This window comes from Phallusia mammillata, chromosome 4, assembly GCF_965637545.1.
Source record: "Phallusia mammillata chromosome 4, kaPhaMamm4.hap1.1, whole genome shotgun sequence".
Lineage (NCBI taxonomy): Eukaryota > Metazoa > Chordata > Ascidiacea > Phlebobranchia > Ascidiidae > Phallusia > Phallusia mammillata.
Genome location: NC_137255.1, coordinates 5,610,401 through 5,625,405, shown reverse-complemented (window position 1 = coordinate 5,625,405; position 15,005 = coordinate 5,610,401). Strand labels below are relative to the sequence as shown.

Sequence of the window (15,005 nt, the reverse complement as noted above, 5' to 3'; positions counted from 1 at the left end):
ATCAATTTTAGTTATAATCAGGTACGCCAAGTCGCTGGGAGTTTAATTAAAGATCTTCCACTTCTAACAAATTTCAAACTTTCGCGCAATGTGTTCACGTCCATACCGTCAAGTTTTCTTGAAAGTGACAGTCTTTTACACCTGGATTTGTCAAACAACTTTATTGCGTTCGTGTCTGCAGACGCATTTTCCAGTCTAAGTGGAGTACAGGTGGTAGATCTGTCCCACAATGAGATTACCTCCATTGGGCAGCTTACAATCAACCCACTAGCTAACATCCTAGTGGCAAGCAACAATTGGAACTGCACCTGTGAACTTTATGCGCTTCTAAAGGCCGGTTCAAACTACAACCTATCCTGCACTAATGGCGGCTCATGCTTTACATGTTCATCACCCATTGAAATGTTTGGCAAAGGATACAGCAGTCTCCAAACAAAGTGCAAGGCTGTGTCCAAATTCGTTGGCACCACTGATTTCACGACCATCCCTGCAGCACAACCGCCTTCAATGCTTCCAATTGTTGTTGGTGCCTGCATTGGTTCGGTAATTGTTCTGGTCGTGCTTGTGGTGCTGGTGTGGAAGTACTGTCGGTCGCCCACATCAAACAATGGGTCTCATTCTCCGTTAAACACTATTTCGAAAGGTGATTCGCGATTGTACGAAAGTGTTCGTTACGTCGCTAGTAACCCTGACAACGAAAATGTTTACTTAAATAAAGCCCATGACTACGAAATGGCTTCGGACGTTCAAGATAGTCCTTACCTTGAGCCTCTTACGCAAGATAAAATGGATTATTTCGAGGTGCAGTAACATAATTGCGATTGTGGTAACAAGTTGGCTGAAACACTTTTGTATGAAGTACTTTCCTGAGATGGTAGCAAACTAGCTGCGGTTGTATTTTGATATTGGCAACACTGTTTATTATTTTCACTAATTTCTGTGGTCTTGAATGCACTTGTTTTTAGACATTTTGTACGATCATTATACCAGATTATTTTTTTGGTACAATTGGGTGCAAAAAAGTTTTATTTGGCCGTTTAGGCATCGGGTAGAAACATACAACATTATAGTTGTCACTTGTGCGAAATTAGGCGGAGCATTTGAACACTGTTACTGTAATAATGGATTACCACACATTCGTTACAACTGAATTTGTTGTATATTGGCGCGTTTAAAGTGCAATAATCTATTTGAATATGTTTAGTGCACATGTATTTATCAGTAAAAAACAGTTTTTTTTACTTTGGTGTGATATGTAGTTCACTGTTTTTTTGTTGTTTTTTTGAGGCACAATAAAAACATCTCTTTTCTCAACAACGTCGTTTTTCTTGAATCTATTGCATTTCGCGTTATGTTTTCGCAACGAAAAACAAACTAGTCGAACTTACGACAAAAAATAACACGTATATGCAACATAAAAACACATCAGACAAACCGAAAAGCTTATTTTTTTAATTAGAGCATTCCTACATACTTGGAAAGGTGTTGCCCAGGGTTCTACCATATATGTGTCATCACATTCATCTACGTCACAAATACCCTGATTCAAATTTGAAATCACTCGAAATCGAAGAGACTGACGCTAATTCTTGAATATTTAAATTATGATACTCCGTTGTAAGGGCGGGTTAGTCACTTGCAACTACGCATGCTATTTTCTGTAATTTGAATTGTAAGAGTGGTCATGTATCTGTTTTGAAAAACAAACAACGGTGACTCATATTTGCTCTCTGGCGTCTGTGTTGGTTCCAATAAAATAGCAACATGCCCCCGCTGCCTCCTTGCGTGTTAATTCACTAGTACCTTCCCAGGACCATATTTGAACTTATTTATTTTTGGACTTATTATTCGTTTGCTTCATAAACAAATCGGTCGTTTCTTTCATTCTGGATGCCTATAGGGGAGCTTTAGAAAAAAAATTGGTGTAGAAAATTTGTGGTATAGAAAAAAATTTGTCTGCGGTGAAATTTCGCAAGCCCATCCAGCAGGCTGGCGCTAATTGTGTTTGAAAAAGCTCCGATTTATTGGTTATGTATCGTTTTTTGAACAATTTAATAAACCCCTGAATGGGAAGGGATTGATGTTATTTTTTCAGCACAAAAGTATAGCATAAATAGGCTACCGATACAACATTTCCTTCGCTGTCGAGTTTTCTCACTGCACGCCACACTTGTATTTTTTGAGCTCCCGTCACACAAAGCTTTATAAAATGGTGTGGCTGCAGCGCGTTTAATCATTATCCACCAATGGTGCCTGACACTTTTATGCGCTGTAACGTTTGAGCGTTGCGCAGCTATTTCCGGTTTGGTAACTGTTTTAGCGCAATTGTGTTGTTTTGTTGTCTTTTATCAAGCGAAATAACTCAACAACAACAGAAGTTCGTAACATTTTTTTACATTGCAGTGATGTATTGGTTCACGTTAGCATACTGCAATACAAAAGGCCGAAATACAGTACACCGTAGTTCAGTAAGCTATCACGTTTTCCTATTTAAATCAATGAATGACGACCTGCACGATAAAAACTTAAATTTGCATTACATGAGTTGACTGTTTTTACAGTCTTGGTTCATAAAGTACTTGTTGATCTAGGCACGTGCTTAAATTTGTGACACTGAAAAGTACACCTATTCTCTATCATTCGTTTGATTCATTCATTCATGTATGGTTCTCAATTCATTAATTCATGTATGTTTTTTCAGTATTTCCTTGGGGTCTATTCCCCACATTCTGATACCCTTCGTTTGCGTAGGAATCGTTCTTTTCGTCCGGAGTTGCAATTGTTGCTTGAGATGTATTAGTCTCTGCTGGTATTTCCTCGTAAACCCTTCTATCCTCATTAGTAGGCTTGGCTTCGCTGTGTAAAGGAAACGAATTACTTGATATCGGTACTAAGTAGCTTGGTTCCCTTTGAAGTCTTGGATGCAAATCTGGTATCGCTTGACCAGCCGGGTTTACAAGGTAACCATCCTCGTATTCGGATACTGGTTCGTTTTCTGACACAGATTCAAATGAGGTGTTCAAGTTTTGGTTCCCTCTACCTAATGACAATCCTTGAGTGTCTGGATGTAAGACATTCACTTCTACACCTCTATTGTGTTCAGTCTGGTGGAGACTATCGGTTTGATGCTTTTTCTTGTGATAGCGAACGAAACAAATCACTAAGACAGCCACAATTAATAGGAATACGGCCACTCCACCGGCTATCAGATCATAGCGTACGTGATCACCTGTAACAACTGTATTTGAATCAATACTGGGATTGTACGAAAAATTGCAAACACAAGCGTGTTTTGAAGACAAGAAGTTATTATCACATCCAATTGTTACATTCTGATGCAAGTTAGTTGGGAAATGAGCATTGTTTGGTGTTGAACAGTTCCATGGATTATAACTCGAAATGATATTCAGTCCTGAAATGTTGGCACTGAGTAATATCATTGGGTTGGTTATAAGATTGTGGGAAATGTTAAGCAGTTGAATCACTGGTAGAACTGTAATAAATCCTGGATCCAACCCTTTGATTTGGTTTCCAGCCAAATTCAGCGACTGAAGTCTTGTTTTCAAGTATACAAACGGTGCGACTGTTTCAATTTTGTTAAATGACAAATCAATGTGTCGGGGTCCTATGTTAGCAGGAAAATAGAAAGCTAAGCTCTGTATGTGACTTATTTGATTGTAACTTAGGATAATAGATTCTAATTTAGGAACCACAGTCAGCCCTCGATCTCTTAGGTGCTTAAGGTTGTTGTAACTCAAATTCAAATGATTTAGATTAATTATGGTAGAGGTTTTAAAGTATGAATTTGCTTGGTAACTTTTTTCTCCGTGTGGTTCAATTAAAGATATTGAATTGTTTTGAAGCAGTATTTTTGTAAGATTAACTTCACTAAAGTGAAACCGATATGGATGAAAAGACAAAGCTGGGTTCCTAAAAATTTCGTGCGTTCCAAGTAGTGGACATTTAATAACCGTAAGGTTTTCAATGCTTCCTCCTAGCCCATAAAACTGCAATGCTTGGGGTAGATTTTCAGCCCAAATGTCCTTAGCGCTTTTTGGAACCGTGATCAGATCTAGTCCAGTGACATCTACCAGTCGTATGTCCAATATTTGTGAGTTGCCTTCAAAAAGGAATAGCGGAAATGTCTTGATAAAATTTGCTCCTGAGATTTCTAACGACGTAAGATTTGGAAATCTTGATAAGCTTTTGAGCTTCAGCCCTTGATGTCCGATTCGTAAATTAAGCAAAGAGCTTGAGTTTATGTTTTCAAGGCTTGAAAAGTGATTGTCTCTGACATCGAGATATGTAAGCTTCGGAAAATTTTGATTCCAACCAGTTTGATTGAAGGTCGATATATTGTTTGAGTTAAGTATTAGAGTGGCCAGGTTTGGTAGAGGTAACAAAGGAAGCAAATCATTAATGTCAGTAAATCGGTTGTTTCCAACTGATAATTCCACAATACTTAGTGGAAGGAACGAAGCTTTTGTAAGTTGGTTGTGACTTAAATCCAGATATTTTAATTTCAAATAGTTCCATAAGATTGGAATGGTTGCAAGTGAATTATGCGAGAGATCCAAGGCAAGTAAATTATCTTTTGCCCATTTTGGAAATACAGGAAAAGCCTTTATTCTGCATTAAAAAAACTATGTTAATATCTGATTCAGAAAACCTTTATCTGTATCAAGGCAAACTTACTTGTTGTTGTTTAGAAGTAGAGTGGTGATATTGGTTTTTCCATTCAGCATTGTAATGTTAAACCTGTCTTGATTGCTGCAGTCCAAAATAACCCACCATAGTTTGCAAATTGACAAGTTTCTTGCTGTAATATTGCCTGGTATTTGTGGAATTGACATTTCAGCAAACTGAAATTTAGCCATAACTTGTCCACAAAGCAGCAAGTACATCAAAAACCTTAACATATTTTTGCCTATTGTAACAATTTCTGCATAAGCTATGATTACAATCAATTCAAATGTTATTATAAAACAAATCCTTTCTTAACTTGTGATGTACAAGTAACTGTGTGGTTTGCTTAATATCAAGACTCTACACTATTATGTAGCCAATGTTTGCATACGGACTTTCTGCTTTGTCTTACTGTGCTCACGTTTTTTGCGCAAAATTTCGTAGTTTTGATGCAAATAAACTATGTTTCGAAAGTACCCTGCCAAACAGGATAGTCTTTTTAACCTTACAATCTGATATATTTGTAAATTAGTGATTCTATAGCATCATTCTGCATCAATACAGTTCTTCCTAAATATAAGTTGCACAAACCCTTGGTGCAAACGTTTGCTCCAAATCGTTTCTTGGCCTCGACAGGATATGACTACCTGCATGGGACGGCGGTAAATTTGCATTCATGTGAGGTGACTGTTGTCACGAAAATGCGCCTATAACTTAACATGATGTATTTACGGTTCTTATTAAACTGTACTGTAAAGGATAAAATTTAAACGACATCGAAAAATATACAAGTTGTTAAGCCACAGTGAATCTAAAACACGTTCAACAATTCTCATAAGGTTTTTCGTGCGATCCAAAAATATTTGAGTAGTCTTGATCACCAATATCATGTGATTTCTCGGTTTCTTTCACGGATGCATTGGCTGGCTTTGGCGTTTTTTTGGTTGTCATGTCTTCATACACAATTGCGTCCTCGCTCATTGACGTTGTTTCGTGTTGTGTTACAAACGAACTTCTGGCTATCGGTGCCAAGTAATTTGGTTCTTTTTCAGGCGTACTTTGTTGACCAGGAATTGCTTGACCAGTTGGGTTTACAATGTAGCCGTCTTCATATTCTGATACAGAAACGTTTTTGGACGCAGATTGAAGTGAAGTGCTCATTTGTTGGTTTATCTTTCTTATTCTTATTGTTGGTGTTTGTGTGTCCAATGTAATAACACTAGATTGTTGATTCTTACTGTTTTCTTGTGGATTTTTTGCTTCATGGCTATGCAAAATATCGAGGTGTTTTGCTTTCGTCTTTTTTCGTAAGATGCAAATTACAACAACAGCCACAATTGCTAACAACATGGCTGCTGCGCCTGCTACTATTGCATGGAGTGTTGAATCACCTGTGCTATTGTTCTTTGTTGTGTTTTCCGGAATCGGTCTGTTACAAAGACAAGAATGGTTGGAAGTTAAAAAGGTTTTGTCACATTCGATTGTAACATTTTTTGACAAGTTTGACTGAAAATTGGTGACATTCATTGTTGAACATTTCCATTGATTGTAACTTGAAACGATTCTCAATTCAGGAGAGCTTGTATTTAGTAATATATCAGAATTGACCATATAGTTTTGAGATATATTCAGCAGTTTAACGACCTGTAATACTGCCATAAATCCAGCATCTAAGTGTTTGATTTGATTTCCAGCCAAGTTCAGCGACCAAAGAGTTTTTTTCACATACACCAACGGTGCAACTGTTTCAATTCTGTTATGTGACAAGTCAATGTTCCGTACGTTGATTATAGGGTGATCTTGCCAGTAGAATACCAGGTCTTGAACGTGCTGTATTTGATTGTGACTAATTATTAATGTTTTTAGGTTATCCATATTACTAAAACCGTAGTTCCTCAACTTGGTCAGGTTGTTGTAACTCCAATCCAGGAAATATATATCCATGGTCACTAACTGGTTAGGAATATAGTAAATAACATTGTACCATTTGTTTGTAAGAGTTTCATGCACTTGACTCGACCCATTTTGATGAAGCATTCGCTTGAGATTTACTTTACTGTAATGCAAACGTTCAGGTTTAAAAGAGGGAAACTTTAAGCTTAAGTAGTCGATTCCAAACTTTGGGCAGTTGATAATTGTCAAGTTCTTTACAGTTGCATGTAATTTCACAAACCCAGTAGCATGGGGAAGATTTTCCAACCAAACATTTCGAATATTCATTGGCAATGTGACACTTTCCAAACCATAAAGGTGAAACAGACGTAAATCTGTAATGTTCCGGTTGAAATCAAAGTAATTCATTGCAAATGTTTTGTTGAATGTTGTATCTGAAATCTCAAGTACTTTCAAATTTGGAAACCTTGACAAGTTTTTCAACTCCAAACCTAGATGTCCGATTCGCAAAACATGCAAACTGTCTATTTTTTGGTTGCCAAAGTTTAAAAATCGGTTATCTCTGATGTCGAGGTACTTAAGACTTGGTAAATTCTCGTTCCAAACGAACCCACTTAAAACCGACAATTGATTTGAGTTGAGTATAAGGGTGGTCAGGTTTCGTAGAACTTGAGAAGCTAGCAAATGATTGATGTCTGTAAATCGGTTATTTCTAATAGATAATTCCATGATACTCGGGGGAAAGTAGGAAGCTTTTGTAAGTTGGTTGTGACTTAAATCCAGTAATTTTAATTTAATGAAACTTTCCCACAAGATTGAGATTGTTGTAAGTAAATTATGCGAGAGATCCAAGGCAGATAAATTGTCGTTTGCCCATTTTGGAAATACAAGAAAAGTCTTTATTCTGCATTAAAAAATCTATTTTAGTAATAATTCAAAAGACCTGTATTGGTATTAAGAAAAACTTACTTGTTATTGTTAAGAAGTAGAGTGGTGACATTGGTGTTTTCATTCACCATGGGAATATCATATATCTCTTGGTTGCTGCAGTCTAAAATATCCGACCATCGTCTACAAGTTGACCGTTTGCTTGCTGTGATATAGGCTGGTATTCGTGGAATCGACATTTTAGCAAACTGAAATTCAGCTATAACTTGTCCATACAGTAGTAAGAACACCAAAAACCTCAACATCTTTTGGCTTATTATAACAATTCTTTCAAAACTGAAAATCAATTCACATGTTATTATAAACAAATCCTTTCTTAACTTGTGACGTACAACTGACTGTGTTGTTTTACGTTACATGAAAACTCTACACCGTTATGTACCCAATGTTTGCACACAGACTTTGTGCTTTGTCCTTCTGTGCTCTGTTATTTAGGCAAAATGTTGTGGTTTTGATGCAAATAATTTTTTTGCATTTACGAAAAAGGCTGTACCGAAAGCAGCCTGCAGAACATGAAATCCTTTTTTTCTAACAATCTGATATTATTGTAAATTCGTTATATCCATAATATTACTTTGCAGAATTGCAATTCTTCCTATAAATATGCTTCTTCACAAACGATTTGAACAAACATTAACTCGACTATCCTTTTGGCCTTAGTCTCGCATTAAATGACTACCTGCATGCGAAGGCTGGGAATTTGCATTTATGCGAGGTGACTGTTGTCACGCAAATGTGCTTATAACTCATAATGGTTCCACTGAAACTGTATTACACAAAATATAAATCAATGGCATCCAAACTGAATCGTTAATAATATTTTTAAATAATACAACGCCATTAATACACATTTTTTTCGATAACACAATTACCAATTCTCATAAGGTTTTTCTTGTGAGCGAAAAACGTTTGAGTAGTCTTGATCACCACTATCATGTGAATGCTCGGTTTCTTTCACGGCTGCATTGGTTGGCTGTGGCGTTTTTTTGATTGTCATTTCTTCATACACAATTGCGTCCTCGCTAATGGAGGTTGGTTTGTGTTGTGACAAAAACGAGTTTCTAGCTATCGGTGCCAAGTAACTTGGTTCTTTTTCAGACGTACTTTGTTGACCTGGAATTGCTTGACCAGTTGGGTTTACAATGTAGCCGTCTTCATATTCTGATACAGAAACATTTTTAGATGCAGATTGAAGTGAAGGGCTCCTCATTTGTTGGTTTCTCTTTCTTATTGTTGGTGTTTGTGTTTCCAATGTAATAACACTAGATTGTTGATTCTTACTGTTATCTTGTGTATTTCTTGCTTCGGAGCCATGCAAAATATCGAGGTGTTTTGCTTTCGTCTTTTTTCGGAAAATGCAAATTACAACAACAACAGCTACAATTGCTAACAACATGACCGCTGCGCCTGCTATTATTGCATGAAGTGTTGAATCACCTGTGCTATTATTCTTTGTTGTATTATCCGGGATCGGTCTGTTGCAAACACAAGAATGGTTGGATGTTAAAAAGTTGTTGTCACATTCGATGGTAACATTTTTTGCCAGGTTTGTCTGAAAACTGGTGATATTCATTGTTGAACATTTCCATGGATTATAGCTTGAAACGATTCTCAATTCAGGAGAGCTTGTATTTAGTAATATGTCGGAGTTGGTGATATAGTTTTGTGATATATTGAGAAGTTGAACGACCTGTAACAGTGCAATAAATCCAGAATCTAAGTGTTTGATTTGATTTCCAGCCAAGTTCAGCGACCATAATGTTTTCTTCACATACACCAACGGTGCAATTGTATCAATTCTGTTATGTGACAAGTCAATGTTCCGTACGTTGATTATAGGATGATCTTGCCAGTAGAATGCCAGGTCTTGAACGTGCTGTATTTGATTGTGACTAATTATTATTGTTTTTAGGTAGGACATATAACTAAAGCCATAGTCTCTTAATTTGGTAAGGTTGTTGTAACTCCAATCCAGAAAATATGTCTTCTGGATCACAAGCCGAGCTGGAATGTAAGCAATAACTTTGTAACTTTTTCCTGTAAATCCTTCATGGACATCACTCCACCCACTTTGTTGGAGCATTCGCGTAAGATTTACTTTATTGTAACGTAAACGTTCAAGTTTAAAATAGGAAAACTGTAAGCTTGAGTAGTCAATTCCAAACTTTGGGCAGTTGATAATGGTCAAGTTCTTTACAGTCGCTGGTATTTTCACAAACTCAGTAGCGTGTGGAAGATTTTCCAACCAAACATCTCGAACATTTATTGGCAATCGGACACTTTCCAAACCATTAAGGTTAAACAGACGTACATCTGTAATGTTCCGGTTGAAATCAAAGTAATTCGTTGCAAACGTTTTGTTAAACGTTGTATCTGAAATCTCAAGTGCTTTTAAATTTGGAAATCTTGACAAGTTTCTCAACTCCAAACCTTGATGTCCGATTCGCAAAACATGAAAAGTGTCTATTTCTTGGTTGTCAAAGTTTAAGAATCGGTTATCTCTGATGTCTACGTACTTCAGATTCGGTAAATTCACATTCCAAACGAACCCATTTAAAACCGACAATTGATTTGAGTTGAGTATAAGAGTGGTTAGGTTTGGTAGAACTTGAAAACCGAGCAAATGATTGATGTCAGCAAAACGGTTATTTCCAACTGATAGTTCCACAATACTCGGAGGAAAGTAAGAAGCTTTTGTAAGTTGGTTGTGACTTAAATCCAGAAATTTCAATTCAAAGAAACTTTCCCACAAGATTGGGATTGTTGTAAGTAAATTATGCGAGAGATCCAAAGCGAATACTTTGTCGTTTGCCCATTTTGGAAATACAGGAAAAGTCTTTATTCTGCATTAAAAAAATCTATTTTAGTAATAATTCAAAAGACCTGTATTGGTATTGAGAAAACTTACTTGTTATTGTTGAGAAGTAGAGTGGTGATGTTGGTGTTTTCATTCACCACAGGAATATCATATCTCCCTTGGTTGCTGCAGTCTAAAACATGCAACCATCGTTTACAAGTTGACAGTGTGCTTGCTGTGATATTGGCTGGTATTCGTGGAATCGACATTTTAGCAAACTGAAATTCAGCTATAACTTGTCCATACAGTAGTAAGAACACCAAAAACCTCAACATCTTTTGGCTTATTATAACAATTCTTTCAAAACTGAAAATCAATTCACATGTTATTATAAACAAATCCTTTCTTAACTTGTGACGTACAACTGACTGTGTTGTTTTACGTTACATGAAAACTCTACACCGTTATGTACCCAATGTTTGCACACAGACTTTGTGCTTTGTCCTTCTGTGCTCTGTTATTTAGGCAAAATGTTGTGGTTTTGATGCAAATAATTTTTTTGCATTTACGAAAAAGGCTGTACCGAAAGCAGCCTGCAGAACATGAAATCCTTTTTTTTTCTAACAATCTGATATTATTGTAAATTCGTTATATCCATAATATTACTTTGCAGAATTGCAATTCTTCCTATAAATATGCTTCTTCACAAACGATTTGAACAAACATTAACTCGACTATCCTTTTGGCCTTAGTCTCGCATTAAATGACTACCTGCATGCGAAGGCTGGGAATTTGCATTTATGCGAGGTGACTGTTGTCACGCAAATGTGCTTATAACTCATAATGGTTCCACTGAAACTGTGCTACACAAAATAAAATTTGAATGACGGCCACAAACTGAATCGTTAATAATATTTTTTTTTAAATACAACGCCATTAATACACATTTTTTCAATAACGCGTTCAACAATTCTCATAAGGTTTTTCTGTCGAACGGAAAACGTTTGTGTAAACTCGATCAACAATATCATGTGACTGCTCTGTTTCTTTCTCGGGTGTATTGGTTGGTTTTGGTGTTGTTTTGGTTGTCATTTCTTCATACACAATTGCGTCCTCGCTCATTGACGTTGTTTTTTGTTGTGTTGAAAACGAACTTCTAGCTATCGGTGCCAAGTAACTTGGTTCTTTTTCAGTCGCATTTTGTTGACCAGGAATTGCTTGACCAGTTGGGTTTACAATGTAGCCGTCTTCATATTCTGATACAGAAACATTTTTAGATGCAGATTGAAGTGAAGGGCTCCTCATTTGTTGGTTTCTCTTTCTTATTGTTGGTGTTTGTGTGTCCAATGTAATGCCAGTAGATTGTTGATTCTTACTGTATTCTTGCGGATTTCTTGCTTCATGGCTTTGCAAAATATCGAGGTGTTTCGCTTTGTTCTTTATCCGTAAGATGCAAATTATAACAACAGCCGCAATTGCTAACAACATGGCCATTGCGCCTGCTATAATTGCATAAAGTATTGAATCACCTGTGCTATTCTTTGTTGTGTTTTCCGGAATCGGCCTGTTACAAACACATGAGTGGTTGGAAGGTAAAAAGTTGTTGTCACATTCGATTGTAACATTTTTTGCCAGGTTTGTCTGGAAATTGGTGACATTCATTGTTGAACATTTCCATTGGTTGTAACTTGAAATAATCCTCAATTTTGGAGAGCTTGTATTTAGCAATATATCGGAGTTGGTGATATAGTTTTGAGATATATTGAGAAGTTGAACGACCTGTAACATTGCAGTATATCCAGAATCTAAGTGTTTGATTTGATTTCCAGCCAAGTTCAGCGTCCAAAGAGTTTTTTTCACATACACCAACAGTGCAATTGTTTGAATTCTGTTATGTGACAAGTCAATGTTCCGTACGTTGATTATAGGGTGATCTTGCCAGTAAAAAGCCAGATCTTGTACGTGCTGAATTTGATTGTGACTAATTATTATTGTTTTTAGGTTATACATACTACTAAATCCGTAGTCTCTCAACTTGGTAAGGTTGTTGTAACTCCAATCGAGGAAATATACATCCATGGTCACTAATGGATTAGGAATATATTCAACAACGTTGTACCACTTGTCAGTAAGAGTTTCATGCACTTGACTCGACCCATTTTGATGAAGCATTCGCTTGAGATTTACTTTATTGTAACGTAAACGTTCAGGTTTAAAAGAGGGAAACTTTAAGCTGAAGTAGTCGATTCCAAACTTTGGGCAGTTGATAATTGTCAAGTTCTTAACAGTCACTTGTAATTTCACAAACCCAGTAGCATGAGGAAGATTTTCCAACCAAACATCTCGAACATTTGTTGGCAATGTGACACTTTCCAAACCATTAAGGTGAAACAGACGTAAATCTGTAATATTCCGGTTGAAATCAAAGTAATTTGTTGCAAACCTTTTGTTGAATGTTGTATCTGAAATATCCAGTGCTTTCAAATTTGGTAACTTTGATAATTTTTTCAAGTCCAAACCTAGATGTCCGACTCGCAAAACATGCAAAGTTTCTATATTTTGGTTGCCAAATGTTGAAAATCGGTTATATCTGATGTCGAGATGCTTAAGATTCGGTAAATTCACATTCCAAACAAACCCATTTAAAACCGACAATTGATTGAAGTTTAGTATAAGAGTGGTCAGGTTTGGTAGAACTTGAGCACCAAGCAAATTATTGATGTCAGTAAATCGGTTGTTTCCCACTGATAATTCCACAAGACTCGGAGGAAAGTAGGAAGCTTTTGTAAGTTTGTTGTGACTTAAATCCAGAAATTTCAATTTAAACAAACTTTCCCACAAGATTGGAATAGTTGTAAGTAAATTATGCGAGAGATCCAAGGCAAGTAAATTGTCAGTTGCCCATTTTGGAAACACAGGAAAAGTCTTTATTCTGCATTAAAAAAAACTTGTTTAGTAATAATTTAGAAAACCTTTACCTGTATCAAGGAAAACGTACTTGTTGTTATTGAGAAGTAGAGTGGCGATATTGATGATTTCGTTCACCACAGGAATATCATAACCCTCTTGGTTGCTGCAGTCTAAAATATGCAACCATCGTCTACAAGTTGACAATTTGCTTGCTGTGATTGTGGTAGGTATTCGCGATATCGACATTTTAGCAAATCGAAATTCAGCAGTAACTTGACGGCAGAGCAGCAAAACCATCAAAAACCTCGACATCTTGTCTAAAATTGCCATATTTTAATCTAAAATCAATGCAAAAAGGTTTAAATACAACTGATTGGGACATAATTGCTCCCTGTCTATGTTGAGCGGTCGTCTGTAATGTTTGTAGACTTTAGTCAGCTGTCGTCTCTTACACTTCTCACGTTTTTGCCACTTCCTCTGAACCGTGTAGTTTTGATGCAAATTACCTTTCAATTTGATTCACACAATGCACGTTTTTTTAATATTCTAAACCGATAGAATTCAAGACACTACCGCAATGTGAAACCACTATCATCGCCAGTTAAATAAAGCTAAAAAGAATCAGTATATCTTTACGCTATGCACGTTTCCTTGCTTGGTATTTACAACTATTTGACGTAATCATAATTATCTCTTGCACAACTAATTTAGCTTCATTTATTACGTTTAATGTTTATTGTTATATGTAAGTTACATCATTGTACGATTTTTTTCCTCCCTGCGTTTCGTGAACAACTGTTGCAATAACGGTAACTGTATTGTGCATATATGTTGCGCATAAAATCTCAACTATTTACATACAATTTTTACTGTGGAGCATTCACATAAGGTGACTCATGTGAATGAAACTGGTTCATATAAACGTGACCCTTGTTATCATGTGGCTGATCCTTGTTTACTTCATACTCCTCTTGTTCTGGATTGCTGTTCTCTTTAAAAGGTCCGTCTATGTTTTTTGTCAATTTGGTGTTTGTTGTTATTTCTGCATACACAGTTGCATCCACATTAACAGACATTTCTTTCTGTTGGGCTAGAAACGAATTTCTTGAAATCGGTGTCAAATAACTTGGCTCTCGTTGAAGTCTCGGTTTCGGATTGGGTATTGCTTGACCGGCTGGTTTTACAATATAGCCTCCATCATATTCGGATACAGACGCTTTAACATATTTTGGCTCAATAACCGTTTTTTCTTGGTTACCAGATTCTTCTTGATTTGCTGGACTGAACGCTAAATCTGTTTTTCTTTCCAAAACTGACTTATTGTTTCTCTTGGAATCAAATGTGTTTACAGTTTGGTCAGACTTTTGGTTGTCAATTTCTGTCACATTAATTTCCATTTGAGGTGTTTTGTCAGGATGTGTCACAGTTTTTGAAGGCTTTGATTTCTTCACATACCAGACAATAAGTAACAACGCGACGACAGCTAACAGAATTCCTACTACTCCGAATATTAAAGCATATTGCAAAGGTTTGTTAACACTTGCTGGCTCAACAGTTTGATTTTGCGCAATGTTTTGTTTTGTTGGTGAGCAGACACAAGAATGATTTGACGTGCGAAAGTCTGTGGCGCAAGCAATTGTGTAACTTGCCGGTGAACTGTTTCTAAGTTTGTAATATTTAGTGTCGAACACAGCCACGGATTGTAACTGGCATCTACAGTAAGAAAAGGCGACGTGGTATCTTCAATTAGCCACGAATCTTCAAGAAGGTT

The 15,005-nt window shown here is 36.6% G+C and overlaps 1 protein-coding gene across 5 annotated transcripts in view; it reads left to right on the top strand.

Annotated features, from left to right (window-relative positions):
* LOC145222423 (deleted in lung and esophageal cancer protein 1-like) overlaps positions 1-15,005 on the top strand; it is a 63,916-nt gene that overhangs the window by 38,790 nt on the left and 10,121 nt on the right. The gene's annotated exons all lie outside the window — the stretch shown is intronic.